Below are 15,091 nucleotides of genomic sequence, written 5' to 3'. Positions count from 1 at the left end.
GGTAGTGTGGTGGTGAATGGCAACTGCCCGAAGCAGCAGCACAGCTCTTCCACTGCCAAAACAACTCCACCTGCCTCATGCACTTCACATACCATCAGCTGTCCTAGCGGCTATCTAGGAAACCCTGTTTGGTCACTTCCGGTCTCATGCCCATTGAGCCCAGTGGGATGGAATCAAGCAGCTTGAGCACCCACACAAAACTAACATGGAGCTCCTCACTCAAGGTGCTGAAAACTCCACAGCCAAAGACAAGTTCAGAGCTCAAGCCATTTCCCGCTGCCATGGAAACCAAGTGCTCTGACAGCACATATGTCTGAACGTGGCTATGACAGCTAGGGAAGGTAGTGTGGTGGTGAATGGCAACTGCCCGAAGCAGCAGCACAGCTCTTCCAGTGCCAAAACAACTCCACCTGCCTCATGCACTTCACATACCATCAGCTGTCCTAGCAGCTATCTAGGAAACCCTGTTTGGTCACTTCCGGTCCCATGCCCATTGAGCCCAGTGGGATGGAATCAAGCAGCTTGAGCACCCACACAAAACTAACATGGAGCTCCTCACTCAAGGTGCTCAAAACTCCACAGCCAAAGACAAGTTCAGAGCCCAAGCCATTTCCCGTGCCATGGAAACCAAGTGCTCTGGCAGCACATATGTCTGAACGTGGCTATGACACCTAGGGAAGGTAGTTTGGTGGTGAATGGCAACTGCCCGAAGCAGCAGCACAGTTCTTCCAGTGCCAAAACAACTCCACCTGCCTCATGCACTTCACATACCATCAGCTGTCCTGGCAGCTATCTAGGAAACCCTGTTTGGTCACTTCTGGTCCCATGCCCATTGAGCCCAGTGGGATAGAATCAAGCAGCTTGAGCACCCACACAAAACTAACATGGAGCTCCTCACTCAAGGTGCTGAAAGCTCCACAGCCAAAGACAAGTTCAGCGCCCAAGCCATTTCCCGCTGCCATGGAAATCAAGTGCTCTGGCAGCACATATGTCTGAAAGTGGCTATGACACCTAGGGAAGGTAGTGTGGTGGTGAATGGCAACTTCCCAAAGCAGCAGCACAGCTCTTCCAGTGCCAAAACAACTCCACCTGCCTCATGCACTTCACATACCATCAGCTGTCCTGGCAGCTATCTAGGAAACCCTGTTTGCTCACTTCCGGGCCAATGCCCTTTGAGCCCAGTGGGATGGAATCAAGTAGCTTGAGCACCCACACAAAACTAACATGGAGGTCCTCACTCAAGGCGCTCAAAACTCCACAGCCAAAGACAAGTTCAGGGCCCAAGCCATTTCCCGCTGCCATGGAAACCAAGGGCTCTGGCAGCACATATGTCTGCAAGTGGCTATGACACTTAGGGAAGGTAGTGTGGTGGTGAATGGCAACTGCCCGAAGCAGCAGCACAGCTCTTCCAGTGCCAAAACAACTCCTCCTGCCTCATGCACTTCACATACCATCAGCTGTCCTGGCAGCTATCTAGGAAACCCTGTTTGGTCACTTCCGGTCCCATGCCCATTGAGCCCAGTGGGATAGAATCAAGCAGCTTGAGCACCCACACAAAACTAACATGCACCTCCTCACTCAAGGCGCTCAAAACTCCACAGCCAAAGACAAGTTCAGCGCCCAAGCCATTTCCCGCTGCCATGGAATCCAAGGGCTCTGGCAGCACATATGTCTGAAAGTGGCTATGACACCTAGGGAAGGTAGTGTGGTGGTGAATGGCAACTGCCCGAAGCAGCAGCACAGCTCTTCCACTGCCAAAACAACTCCACCTGCCTCATGCACTTCACATACCATCAGCTGTCCTAGCAGCTATCTAGGAAACCCTGTTTGGTCACTTCCGGTCCCATGCCCATTTGAGCCCAGTAGGATGGAATCAAGCAGCTTGAGCACCCACACAAAACTAACATGGAGCTCCTCACTCAAGGTGCTCAAAACTCCACAGCCATAGACAAGTTCAGAGCCCAAGCCATTTCCCGTGCCATGGAAACCAAGTGCTCTGGCAGCACATATGTCTGAACGTGGCTATGACACCTAGGGAAGGTAGTTTGGTGGTGAATGGCAACTGCCCAAAGCAGCAGCACAGTTCTTCCAGTGCCAAAACAACTCCACCTGCCTCATGCACTTCACATACCATCAGCTGTCCTGGCAGCTATCTAGGAAACCCTGTTTGGTCACTTCTGGTCCCATGCCCTTTGAGCCCAGTGGGATAGAATCAAGCAGCTTGAGCACCCACACAAAACTAACATGGAGGTCCTCACTGAAGGTGCTGAAAGCTCAACAGCCAAAGACAAGTTCAGCGCCCAAGCCATTTCCCGCTGCCATGGAAACCAAGTGCTCTAGCAGCACATATGTCTGAAAGTGGCTATGACACCTAGGGAAGGTAGTGTGGTGGTGAATGGCAACTGCCGGAAGCAGCAGCACAGCTCTTCCAGTGCCAAAACAACTCCACCTGCCTCATGCACTTCACATACCATCAGCTGTCTTGGTAGCTATCTAGGAAACCCTGTTTGGTCACTTCCGGTCCCATGCCCATTGAGCCCAGTGGGATGGAATCAAGCAGCTTGAGCACCCACACAAAACTAACATGCAGCTCCTCACTCAAGGCGCTCAAAACTCCACAGCCAAAGACAAGTTCAGAGCTCAAGGCATTTCCCGCTGCCATGGAAACCAAGGGCTCTGGCAGCACATATGTCTGAAAGTGGCTATGACACCTAGGGAAGGTAGTGTGGTGGTGAATGGCAACTGCCCGAAGCAGCAGCACAGCTCTTCCAGTGCCAAAACAACTCCACCTGCCTCATGCACTTCACATACCATCAGCTGTCCTGGCAGCTATCTAGGAAACCCTGTTTGCTCACTTCCGGTCCCATGCCCATTGAGCCCAGTGGGATGGAATCAAGCAGCTTCAGCACCCACACAAAACTAACATGCAGCTCCTCACTCAAGGCGCTCAAAACTCCACAGCCAAAGACAAGTTCAGGGCCCAAGCCATTTCCCGCTGCCATGGAAACCAAGGGCTCTGGCAGCACATATGTCTGAAAGTGGCTATGACACCTAGGGAAGGTAGTGTGGTGGTGAATGGCAACTGCCCGAAGCAGCAGCACAGCTCTTCCAGTGCCAAAACAACTCCACCTGCCTCATGCACTTCACATACCATCAGCTGTCTTGGTAGCTATCTAGGAAACCCTGTTTGGTCACTTCCGGTCCCATGCCCATTGAGCCCAGTGGGATGGAATCAAGCAGCTTGAGCACCCACACAAAGCTAACATGCAGCTCCTCACTGAAGGCACTCAAAACTCCACAGCCAAAGACAAGTTCAGAGCCCAAGCCATTTCCCGCTGCCATGGAAACCAAGTGCTCTGGCAGCACATATGTCTGAAAGTGGCTATGACACCTAGGGAAGGTAGTGTGGTGGTGAATGGCAACTGCCGGAAGCAGCAGCACAGCTCTTCCAGTGCCAAAACAACTCCACCTGCCTCATGCACTTCACATACCATCAGCTGTCCTAGCGGCTATCTAGGAAACCCTGTTTGGTCACTTCCGGTCTCATGCCCATTGAGCCCAGTGGGATGGAATCAAGCAGCTTGAGCACCCACACAAAACTAACATGGAGCTCCTCACTCAAGGTGCTCAAAACTCCACAGCCAAAGACAAGTTCAGAGTCGAAGCCATTTCCCGCTGCCATGGAAACCAAGTGCTCTGACAGCACATATGTCTGAACGTGGCTATGACACCTAGGGAAGTTAGTGTGGTGGTGAATGGCAACTGCCCGAAGCAGCAGCACAGCTCTTCCAGTGCCAAAACAACTCCACCTGCCTCATGCACTTCACATACCATCAGCTGTCCTAGCAGCTATCTAGGAAACCCTGTTTGGTCACTTCCGGTCCCATGCCCATTTGAGCCCAGTGGGATGGAATCAAGCAGCTTGAGCACCCACACAAAACTAACATGGAGCTCCTCACTCAAGGTGCTCAAAACTCCACAGCCAAAGACAAGTTCAGAGCCCAAGCCATTTCCCGCTGCCATGGAAACCAAGTGCTCTGGCAGCACATATGTCTGAACGTGGCTATGACACCTAGGGAAGGTAGTTTGGTGGTGAATGGCAACTGCCCGAAGCAGCAGCACAGTTCTTCCAGTGCCAAAACAACTCCACCTGCCTCATGCACTTCACATACCATCAGCTGTCCTGGCAGCTATCTAGGAAACCCTGTTTGGTCACTTCCGGTCCAATGCCCATTGAGCCCAGTGGGATGGAATCAAGTAGCTTGAGCACACACACAAAACTAACATGGAGGTCCTCACTCAAGGCGCTCAAAACTCCACAGCAAAAGACAAGTTCAGGGCCCAAGCCATTTCCCGCTGCCATGGAAACCAAGGGCTCTGGCAGCACATATGTCTGCAAGTGGCTATGACACCTAGGGAAGGTAGTGTGGTGGTGAATGGCAACTGCCCGAAGAAGCAGCACAGCTCTTCCACTGCCAAAACAACTCCTCCTGCCTCATGCACTTCACATACCATCAGCTGTCCTGGCAGCTATCTAGGAAACCCTGTTTGCTCACTTCCGGTCCCATGCCCATTGAGCCCAGTGGGATGGAATCAAGCAGCTTCAGCACCCACACAAAACTAACATGCACCTCCTCACTCAAGGCGCTCAAAACTTCACAGCCAAACACAAGTTCAGCGCCCAAGCCATTTCCCGCTGCCATGGAATCCAAGGGCTCTGGCAGCACATATGTCTGAAAGTGGCTATGACACCTAGGGAAGGTAGTGTGGTGGTGAATGGCAACTGCCCGAAGCAGCAGCACAGCTCTTCCAGTGCCAAAACAACTCCACCTGCCTCATGCACGTCACATACCATCAGCTGTCCTGGCCGCTATCTAGGAAACCCTGTTTGGTCACTTCCGGTCTCATGCCCATTGAGCCCAGTGGGATGGAATCAAGCAGCTTGAGCACCCACACAAAACTAACATGCAGCTCCTCACTCAAGGCGCTCAAAACTCCACAGCCAAAGACAAGTTCAGAGCCCAAGCCATTTCCCGCTGCCATGGAAACCAAGTGCTCTGGCAGCACATATGTCTGAAAGTGGCTCTGACACCTAGGGAAGGTAGTGTGGTGGTGAATGGCAACTGCCCGAAGCAGCAGCACAGCTCTTCCACTGCCAAAACAACTCCACCTGCCTCATGCACTTCACATACCATCAGCTGTCCTAGCAGCTATCTAGGAAACCCTGTTTGGTCACTTCCGGTCCCATGCCCATTTGAGCCCAGTAGGATGGAATCAAGCAGCTTGAGCACCCACACAAAACTAACATGGAGCTCCTCACTCAAGGTGCTCAAAACTCCACAGCCAAAGACAAGTTCAGAGCACAAGCCATTTCCCGTGCCATGGAAACCAAGTGCTCTGGCAGCACATATGTCTGAACGTGGCTATGACACCTAGGGAAGGTAGTTTGGTGGTGAATGGCAACTGCCCGAAGCAGCAGCACAGTTCTTCCAGTGCCAAAACAACTCCACCTGCCTCATGCACTTCACATACCATCAGCTGTCCTGGCAGCTATCTAGGAAACCCTGTTTGCTCACTTCTGGTCCCATGCCCATTGAGCCCAGTGGGATAGAATCAAGCAGCTTGAGCACCCACACAAAACTAACATGGAGCTCCTCACTGAAGGTGCTGAAAGCTCCACAGCCAAAGACAAGTTCAGCGCCCAAGCCATTTCCCGCTGCCATGGAAACCAAGTGCTCTGGCAGCACATATGTCTGCAAGTGGCTCTGACACCTAGGGAAGGTAGTGTGGTGGTGAATGGCAACTGCCCGAAGCAGCAGCACAGCTCTTCCAGTGCCAAAACAACTCCACCTGCCTCATGCACTTCACATACCATCAGCTGTCCTGGCAGCTATCTAGGAAACCCTGTTTGGTCACTTCCGGTCCAATGCCCATTGAGCCCAGTGGGATGGAATCAAGTAGCTTGAGCACCCACACAAAACTAACATGGAGGTCCTCACTCAAGGCACTCAAAACTCCACAGCCAAAGACAAGTTCAGGGCCAAAGCCATTTCCCGCTGCCATGGAAACCAAGGGCTCTGGCAGCACATATGTCTGCAAGTGGCTATGACACCTAGGGAAGTTAGTGTGGTGGTGAATGGCAACTGCCCGAAGCAGCAGCACAGCTCTTCCAGTGCCAAAACAACTCCTCCTGCCTCATGCACTTCACATACCATCAGCTGTCCTGGCAGCTATCTAGGAAACCCTGTTTGCTCACTTCCGGTCCCATGCCCATTGAGCCCAGTGGGATAGAATCAAGCACCTTGAGCACCCACACAAAACTAACATGCACCTCCTCACTCAAGGCGCTCAAAACTTCACAGCCAAAGACAAGTTCAGCGCCCAAGCCATTTCCCGCTGCCATGGAATCCAAGGGCTCTGGCAGCACATATGTCTGCAAGTGGCTATGACACCTAGGGAAGGTAGTTTGGTGGTGAATGGCAACTGCCCGAAGCAGCAGCACAGCTCTTCCAGTGCCAAAACAACTCCACCTGCCTCATGCACTTCACATACCATCAGCTGTCCTAGCAGCTATCTAGGAAACCCTGTTTGGTCACTTCTGGTCCCATGCCCATTGAGCCCAGTGGGATGGAATCAAGCAGCTTGAGCACCCAAACAAAACTAACACGGAGCTCCTCACTCAAGGCGCTCAAAACTCCACAGCCAAAGACAAGTTCAGCGCTCAAGGCATTTCCCGCTGCCATGGAAACCAAGGGCTCTGGCAGCACATATGTCTGCAAGTGGCTATGACACCTAGGGAAGGGAGTGTGGTGGTCAATGGCAACTGCCCGAAGCAGCAGCACAGCTCTTCCAGTGCCAAAAAAACTCCACCTGCCTCATGCACTTCACATACCATCAGCTGTCCTGGCAGCTATCAAGGAAACCCTGTTTGCTCACTTCCGGTCCCATGCCCATTGAGCCCAGTTGGATGGAATCAAGCAGCTTGAGCACCCACACAAAACGAACATTCAGTTCCTCACTCAAGGCGCTCACAACTCCACAGCCAAAGACAAGTTCAGGGCCCAAGCCATTTCCCGCTGCCATGGAAACCAAGGGCTCTGGCAGCACATATGTCTGCAAGTGGCTATGACACCTAGGGAAGGTAGTGTGGTGGTGAATGGCAACTGCCCGAAGCAGCAGCACAGCTCTTCCAGTGCCAAAACAACTCCTCCTGCCTCATGCACTTCACATACCATCAGCTGTCCTGGCAGCTATCTAGGAAACCCTGTTTGGTCACTTCCGGTCCCATGCCCATTGAGCCCAGTGGGATAGAATCAAGCAGCTTGAGCACCCACACAAAACTAACATGCACCTCCTCACTCAAGGCGCTCAAAACTTCACAGTCAAAGACAAGTTCAGCGCCAAAGCCATTTCCCGCTGCCATGGAATCCAAGGGCTCTGGCAGCACATATGTCTGCAAGTGGCTATGACACCTAGGGAAGGTAGTGTGGTGGTGAATGGCAACTGCCCGAAGCAGCAGCACAGCTCTTCCAGTGCCAAAACAACTCCACCTGCCTCATGCACTTCACATACCATCAGCTGTCCTAGCAGCTATCTAGGAAACCCTGTTTGGTCACTTCTGGTCCCATGCCCATTGAGCCCAGTGGGATAGAATCATGCAGCTTGAGCACCCACACAAAACTAACATGCACCTCCTCACTGAAGGTGCTGAAAGCTCCACAGCCAAAGACAAGTTCAGCGCCCAAGCCATTTCCCGCTGCCATGGAAACCAAGGGCTCTGGCAGCACATATGTCTGCAAGTGGCTATGACACCTAGGGAAGGTAGTGTGGTGGTGAATGGCAACTGCCCGAAGCAGCAGCACAGCTCTTCCACTGCCAAAACAACTCCTGCCTCATGCACTTCACATACCATCAGCTGTCCTAGCAGATATCTAGGAAGCCCTGTTTGCTCACTTCCGGTCCCATGTCCATTGAGCCCAGTGGGATGGCATCAAGCAGCTTGAGCACCCACACAAAGCTAACATGCAGCTCCTCACTGAAGGCGCTCAAAAATCCACAGCCAAGCACAAGTTCAGGGCCAATGCCATTTCCCGCTGCCATGGAAAGCAAGGGCTCTGGCAGCACATATGTCTGAAAGTGGCTATGACACCTAGGGAAGGTAGTGTGGTGGTGAATGGCAACTGCCCGAAGCAGCAGCACAGCTCTTCCAGTGCCAAAACAACTCCACCTGCCTCATGCACTTCACATACCATCAGCTGTCCTGGCAGCTATCTAGGAAACCCTGTTTGCTCACTTCCGGTCCCATGCCCATTGTGCCCAGTGGGATGGAATCAAGCAGCTTGAGCACCCACACAAAACTAACATGGAGCTCCTCACTTAAGGTGCTCAAAACTCCACAGCCAAAGACAACTTCGGAGCCCAAGCCATTTCCCGCTGCCATGGAAACCAAGTTCTCTGGCAGCACATATGTCTGAACGTGGCTATGACACATAGGGAAGGTAGTGTGGTGGTGAATGGCAACTTCCCAAAGCAGCAGCACAGCTCTTCCAGTGCCAAAACAACTCCACCTGCCTCATGCACTTCACATACCATCATCTGTCCTGGCAGCTATCTAGGAAACCCTGTTTGGTCACTTCCGGTCCCATGCCCATTGAGCCCAGTGGGATGGAATCAAGCAGCTTGAGCACCCACACAAAACTTACATGCAGCTCCTCACTGAAGGTGCTGAAAGCTCCACAGCCAAAGACAAGTTCAGCGCCCAAGCCATTTCCCGCTGCCATGGAAACCAAGTGGTCTGGCAGCACATATGTCTGAAAGTGGCTATGACACCTAGGGAAGGTAGTGTGGTGGTGAATGGCAACTGCCCGAATCAGCAGCACAGCTCTTCCAGTGCCAAAACAACTCCACCTGCCTCATGCACGTCACATACCATCAGCTGTCCTGGCAGCTATCTAGGAAAACCTGTTTGGGCACTTCCGATCCCATGCCCATTGAGCCCAGTGGGATGGAATCAAGTAGCTTGAGCACCCACACAAAACTAACATGCAGCTCCTCACTGAAGGCGCTCAAAGCTCCACAGCCAAAGACAAGTTCAGCGCCCAAGCCATTTCCCGCTGCCATGGAAAGCAAGGGCTCTGGCAGCACATATGTCTGAAAGTGGCTATGACACCTAGGGAAGGTAGTGTGGTGGTGAATGGCAACTGCCCGAAGCAGCAGCACAGCTCTTCCACTGCCAAAACAACTCCTCCTGCCTCATGCACTTCACATACCATCAGCTGTCCTAGCAGATATCTAGGAAGCCCTGTTTGCTCACTTCCGGTCCCATGTCCATTGAGCCCAGTGGGATGGAATCAAGCAGCTTGAGCACCCACACAAAGCTAACATGCAGCTCCTCACTGAAGGCGCTCAAAACTCCACAGCCAAAGACAAGTTCAGAGCCCAAGCCATTTCCCGCTGCCATGGAAAGCAAGGGCTCTGGCAGCACATATGTCTGAAAGTGGCTCTGACACCTAGGGAAGGTAGTGTGGTGGTGAATGGCAACTGCCCGAAGCAGCAGCACAGCTCTTCCAGTGCCAAAACAACTCCACCTGCCTCATGCACTTCACATACCATCAGCTGTCCTGGCAGCTATCTAGGAAACCCTGTTTGCTCACTTCCGGTCCCATGCCCATTGTGCCCAGTGGGATGGAATCAAGCAGCTTGAGCACCCACACAAAACTAACATGGAGCTCCTCACTTAAGGTGCTCAAAACTCCACAGCCAAAGACAATTTCAGAGCCCAAGCCATTTTCCGCTGCCATGGAAACCAAGTTCTCTGGCAGCACATATGTCTGAACGTGGCTATGACACCTAGGGAAGGTAGTGTGGTGGTGAATGGCAACTTCCCAAAGCAGCAGCACAGCTCTTCCAGTGCCAAAACAACTCCACCTGCCTCATGCACTTCACATACCATCAGCTGTCCTAGTAGCTATCTAGGAAACCCTGTTTGGTCACTTCCGGTCCCATGCCCATTGAGCCCAGTGGGATGGAATCAAGCAGCTTGAGCACCCACACAAAGCTAACATGCAGCTCCTCACTCAAGGCGCTCAAAACTCCACAGCCAAAGACAAGTTCAGGGCCAATGCCATTTCCCGCTGCCATGGAAACCAAGGGCTCTGGCAGCACATATGTCTGAAAGTGGCTATGACACCTAGGGAAGGTAGTGTGGTGGTGAATGGCAACTGCCCGAAGCAGCAGCACAGCTCTTCCAGTGCCAAAACAACTCCACCTGCCTCATGCACTTCACATACCATCAGCTGTCCTAGCAGCTATCTAGGAAACCCTGTTTGCTCACTTCCGGTCCCATGCCCATTGTGCCCAGTGGGATGGAATCAAGCAGCTTGAGCACCCACACAAAACTAACATGGAGCTCCTCACTCAAGGGGCTCAAAATTCCACAGCCAAAGACAAGTTCAGCGCCCAAGCCATTTTCTGCTGCCATGGAAACCAAGTTCTCTGGCAGCACATATGTCTGAAAGTGGCTATGGCACCTAGGGAAGGTAGTGTGGTGGTGAATGGCAACTGCCCGAAGCAGCAGCACAGCTCTTCCAGTGCCAAAACAACTCCACCTGCCTCATGCACTTCACATACCATCAGCTGTCCTGGCAGCTATCTAGGAAACCCTGTTTGGTCACTCCCAATCCAATGCCCATTGAGCCCAGTGGGATGGAATCAAGCAGCTTGAGCACCCACACAAAACTAACAAAGAGCTCCTCACTCAAGGCGCTCAAAGTTCCACAGCCAAAGACAAGTTCAGCGCCCAAGCCATTTCCCGCTGCCATGGAAACCAAGTGCTCTGGCAGCACATATGTCTGAAAGTGGCTATGACACCTAGGGGAGGTAGTGTGGTGGTGAATGGCAACTGCCCGAAGCAGCAGCACAGCTCTTCCAGTGCCAAAACAACTCCTCCTGCCTCATGCACTTCACATACCATCAGCTGTCCTAGCAGATATCTAGGAAGCCCTGTTTGCTCACTTCCGGTCCCATGCCCATTGAGCCCAGTGGGATGGAATCAAGCAGCTTGAGCACCCACACAAAGCTAACATGCAGCTCCTCACTGAAGGCACTCAAAACTCCACAGCCAAACACAAGTTCAGAGCCCAAGCCATTTCCCGCTGCCATGGAAACCAAGGGCTCTGGCAGCACATATGTCTGAAAGTGGCTCTGACACCTAGGGAAGGTAGTGTGGTGGTGAATGGCAACTGCCCGAAGCAGCAGCACAGCTCTTCCAGTGCCAAAACAACTCCACCTGCCTCATGCACTTCACATACCATCAGCTGTCCTAGCGGCTATCTAGGAAACCCTGTTTGGTCACTTCCGGTCCCATGCCCATTGAGCCCAGTGGGATGGAATCAAGTAGCTTGAGCACCCACACAAAGCTAACATGCAGCTCCTTACTGAAGGCACTCAAAACTCCACAGCCAAACACAAGTTCAGGGCCCAAGCCATTTCCCGCTGCCATGGAAACCAAGGGCTCTGGCAGCACATATGTCTGAAAGTGGCTCTGACACCTACGGAAGGTAGTGTGGTGGTGAAGGCAACTGCCCGAAGCAGCAGCACAGCTCTTCAAGTGCCAAAACAACTCCACCTGCCTCATGCACTTCACATACCATCAGCTGTCCTAGCGGCTATCTAGGAAACCCTGTTTGGTCACTTCCGGTCTCATGCCCATTGAGCCCAGTGGGATGGAATCAAGCAGCTTGAGCACCCACACAAAACTAACATGCACCTCCTCACTCAAGGTGCTCAAAACTCCACAGCCAAAGACAAGTTCAGCGCCCAAGCCATTTCCCGCTGCCATGGAAACCAAGGGCTCTGGCAGCACATATGTCTGAACGTGGCTATGACACCTAGGGAAGGTAGTGTGGTGGTGAATGGCAACTGCCCGAAGCAGCAGCACAGCTCTTCCAGTGCCAAAACAACTCCACCTGCCTCATGCACTTCACATACCATCAGCTGTCCTAGCAGCTATCTAGGAAACCCTGTTTGGTCACTTCCGGTCCCATGCCCATTTGAGCCCAGTTCGGATGGAATCAAGCAGCTTGAGCACCCACACAAAACTAACATGGAGCTCCTCACTCAAGGTGCTCAAAACTCCACAGCCAAAGACAAGTTCAGAGCCCAAGCCATTTCCCGCTGCCATGGAAACCAAGTGCTCTGGCAGCACATATGTCTGAACGTGGCTATGACACCTAGGGAAGGTAGTTTGGTGGTGAATGGCAACTGCCCGAAGCAGCAGCACAGCTCTTCCAGTGAAAAAACAACTCCACCTGCCTCATGCACTTCACATACCATCAGCTGTCCTGGCAGCTATCTAGGAAACCCTGTTTGGTCTCTTCTGGTCCCATGCCCATTGAGCCCAGTGGGATGGAATCAAGCAGCTTGAGCACCCACACAAAACTAACATGGAGCTCCTCACTCAACGCGCTCAAAGCTCCACAGCCAAAGACAAGTTCAGCGCCCAAGCCATTTCCCGCTGCCATGGAAACCAAGGGCTCTGGCAGCACATATGTGTGAAAGTGGCTATGACCCCTAGGGAATTTAGTGTGGTGGTGAATGGCAACTGCCCGAAGCAGCAGCACAGCTCTTCCAGTGCCAAAACAACTCCACCTGCCTCATGCACTTCACATACCATCAGCTGTCCTGGCAGCTATCTAGGAAACCCTGTTTGGTCACTTCTGGTCCCATGCCCATTGAGCCCAGTGGGATGGAATCAAGCAGCTTGAGCACCCACACAAAACTAACATGCAGCTCCTCACTCAAGGCGCTCAAAGCTCCACAGCCAAACACAAGTTCAGCGCCCAAGCCATTTCCCGCTGCCATGGAAACCAAGGGCTCTGGCAGCACATATGTCTGAAAGTGGCTATGACACCTAGGGAAGGTAGTGTGGTGGTGAATGGCAACTGCCCGAAGCAGCAGCACAGCTCTTCCAGTGCCAAAACAACTCCACCTGCCTCATGCACTTTACATACCATCAGCTGTCCTAGCAGCTATCTAGGAAACCCTGTTTGCTCACTTCCGGTCCCATGCCCATTGAGCCCAGCAGGATGGAATCAAGCAGCTTGAGCACCCACACAAAGTTAACATTCAGCTCCTCACTCAAGGCGCTCAAAATTCCACAGCCAAACACAAGTTCAGGGCCAATGCCATTTCCCGCTGCCATGGAAACCAAGGGCTCTGGCAGCACATATGTCTGAAAGTGGCTATGACACCTAGGGAAGGTAGTGTGGTGGTGAATGGCAACTGCCCGAAGCAGCAGCACAGCTCTTCCAGTGCCAAAACAACTCCACCTGCCTCATGCACTTCACATACCATCAGCTGTCCTGGCAGCTATCTAGGAAACCCTGTTTGGTCACTTCCAATCCCATGCCCATTGAGCCCAGTGGGATGGAATCAAGCAGCTTGAGCACCCACACAAAACTAACAAAGAGCTCCTCACTCAAGGCGCTCAAAGTTCCACAGCCAAAGACAAGTTCAGCGCCCAAGCCATTTCCCGCTGCCATGGAAACCAATGGCTCTGGCAGCACATATGTCTGCAAGTGGCTATGACTCCTAGGGAAGGTAGTGTGGTGGTGAATGGCAACTGCCCGAAGCAGCAGCACAGCTCTTCCAGTGCCAAAACAACTCCTCCTGCCTCATGCACTTCACATACCATCAGCTGTCCTAGCAGATATCTAGGAATCCCTGTTTGCTCACTTCCGGTCCCATGCCCATTGAGCTCATGTGATGGAATCAAGCAGCTTGAGCACCCACACAAAGCTAACATGCAGCTCCTTACTGAAGGCACTCAAAACTCCACAGCCAAACACAAGTTCAGGGCCCAAGCCATTTCCCGCTGCCATGGAAACCAAGGGCTCTGGCAGCACATATGTCTGAAAGTGGCTATGACACCTACGGAAGGTAGTGTGGTGGTGAAGGCAACTGCCCGAAGCAGCAGCACAGCTCTTCAAGTGCCAAAACAACTCCACCTGCCTCATGCACTTCACATACCATCAGCTGTCCTAGCGGCTATCTAGGAAACCCTGTTTGGTCACTTCCGGTCTCATGCCCATTGAGCCCAGTGGGATGGAATCAAGCAGCTTGAGCACCCACACAAAACTAACATGGAGCTCCTCACTCAAGGTGCTCAAAACTCCACAGCCAAAGACAAGTTCAGAGCCCAAGCCATTTCCCGCTGCCATGGAAACCAAGTGCTCTGGCAGCACATATGTCTGAACGTGGCTATGACACCTAGGGAAGGTAGTTTGGTGGTGAATGGCAACTGCCCGAAGCAGCAGCACAGCTCTTCCAGTGAAAAAACAACTCCACCTGCCTCATGCACTTCACATACCATCAGCTGTCCTGGCAGCTATCTAGGAAACCCTGTTTGGTCTCTTCTGGTCCCATGCCCATTGAGCCCAGTGGGATGGAATCAAGCAGCTTGAGCACCCACACAAAACTAACATGGAGCTCCTCACTCAACGCGCTCAAAGCTCCACAGCCAAAGACAAGTTCAGCGCCCAAGCCATTTCCCGCTGCCATGGAAACCAAGGGCTCTGGCAGCACATATGTGTGAAAGTGGCTATGACCCCTAGGGAATTTAGTGTGGTGGTGAATGGCAACTGCCCGAAGCAGCAGCACAGCTCTTCCAGTGCCAAAACAACTCCACCTGCCTCATGCACTTCACATACCATCAGCTGTCCTGGCAGCTATCTAGGAAACCCTGTTTGGTCACTTCTGGTCCCATGCCCATTGAGCCCAGTGGGATGGAATCAAGCAGCTTGAGCACCCACACAAAACTAACATGCAGCTCCTCACTCAAGGCGCTCAAAGCTCCACAGCCAAAGACAAGTTCAGCGCCCAAGCCATTTCCCGCTGCCATGGAAACCAAGGGCTCTGGCAGCACATATGTCTGAAAGTGGCTATGACACCTAGGGAAGGTAGTGTGGTGGTGAATGGCAACTGCCCGAAGCAGCAGCACAGCTCTTCCAGTGCCAAAACAACTCCACCTGCCTCATGCACTTCACATACCATCAGCTGTCCTAGCAGCTATCTAGGAAACCCTGTTTGCTCA

Source organism: Ochotona princeps, chromosome 2 (assembly GCF_030435755.1).
Source record: "Ochotona princeps isolate mOchPri1 chromosome 2, mOchPri1.hap1, whole genome shotgun sequence".
In the NCBI taxonomy this organism is placed as follows: Eukaryota; Metazoa; Chordata; class Mammalia; order Lagomorpha; family Ochotonidae; genus Ochotona; species Ochotona princeps.
Note: the sequence above shows the minus strand (reverse complement) of the source record.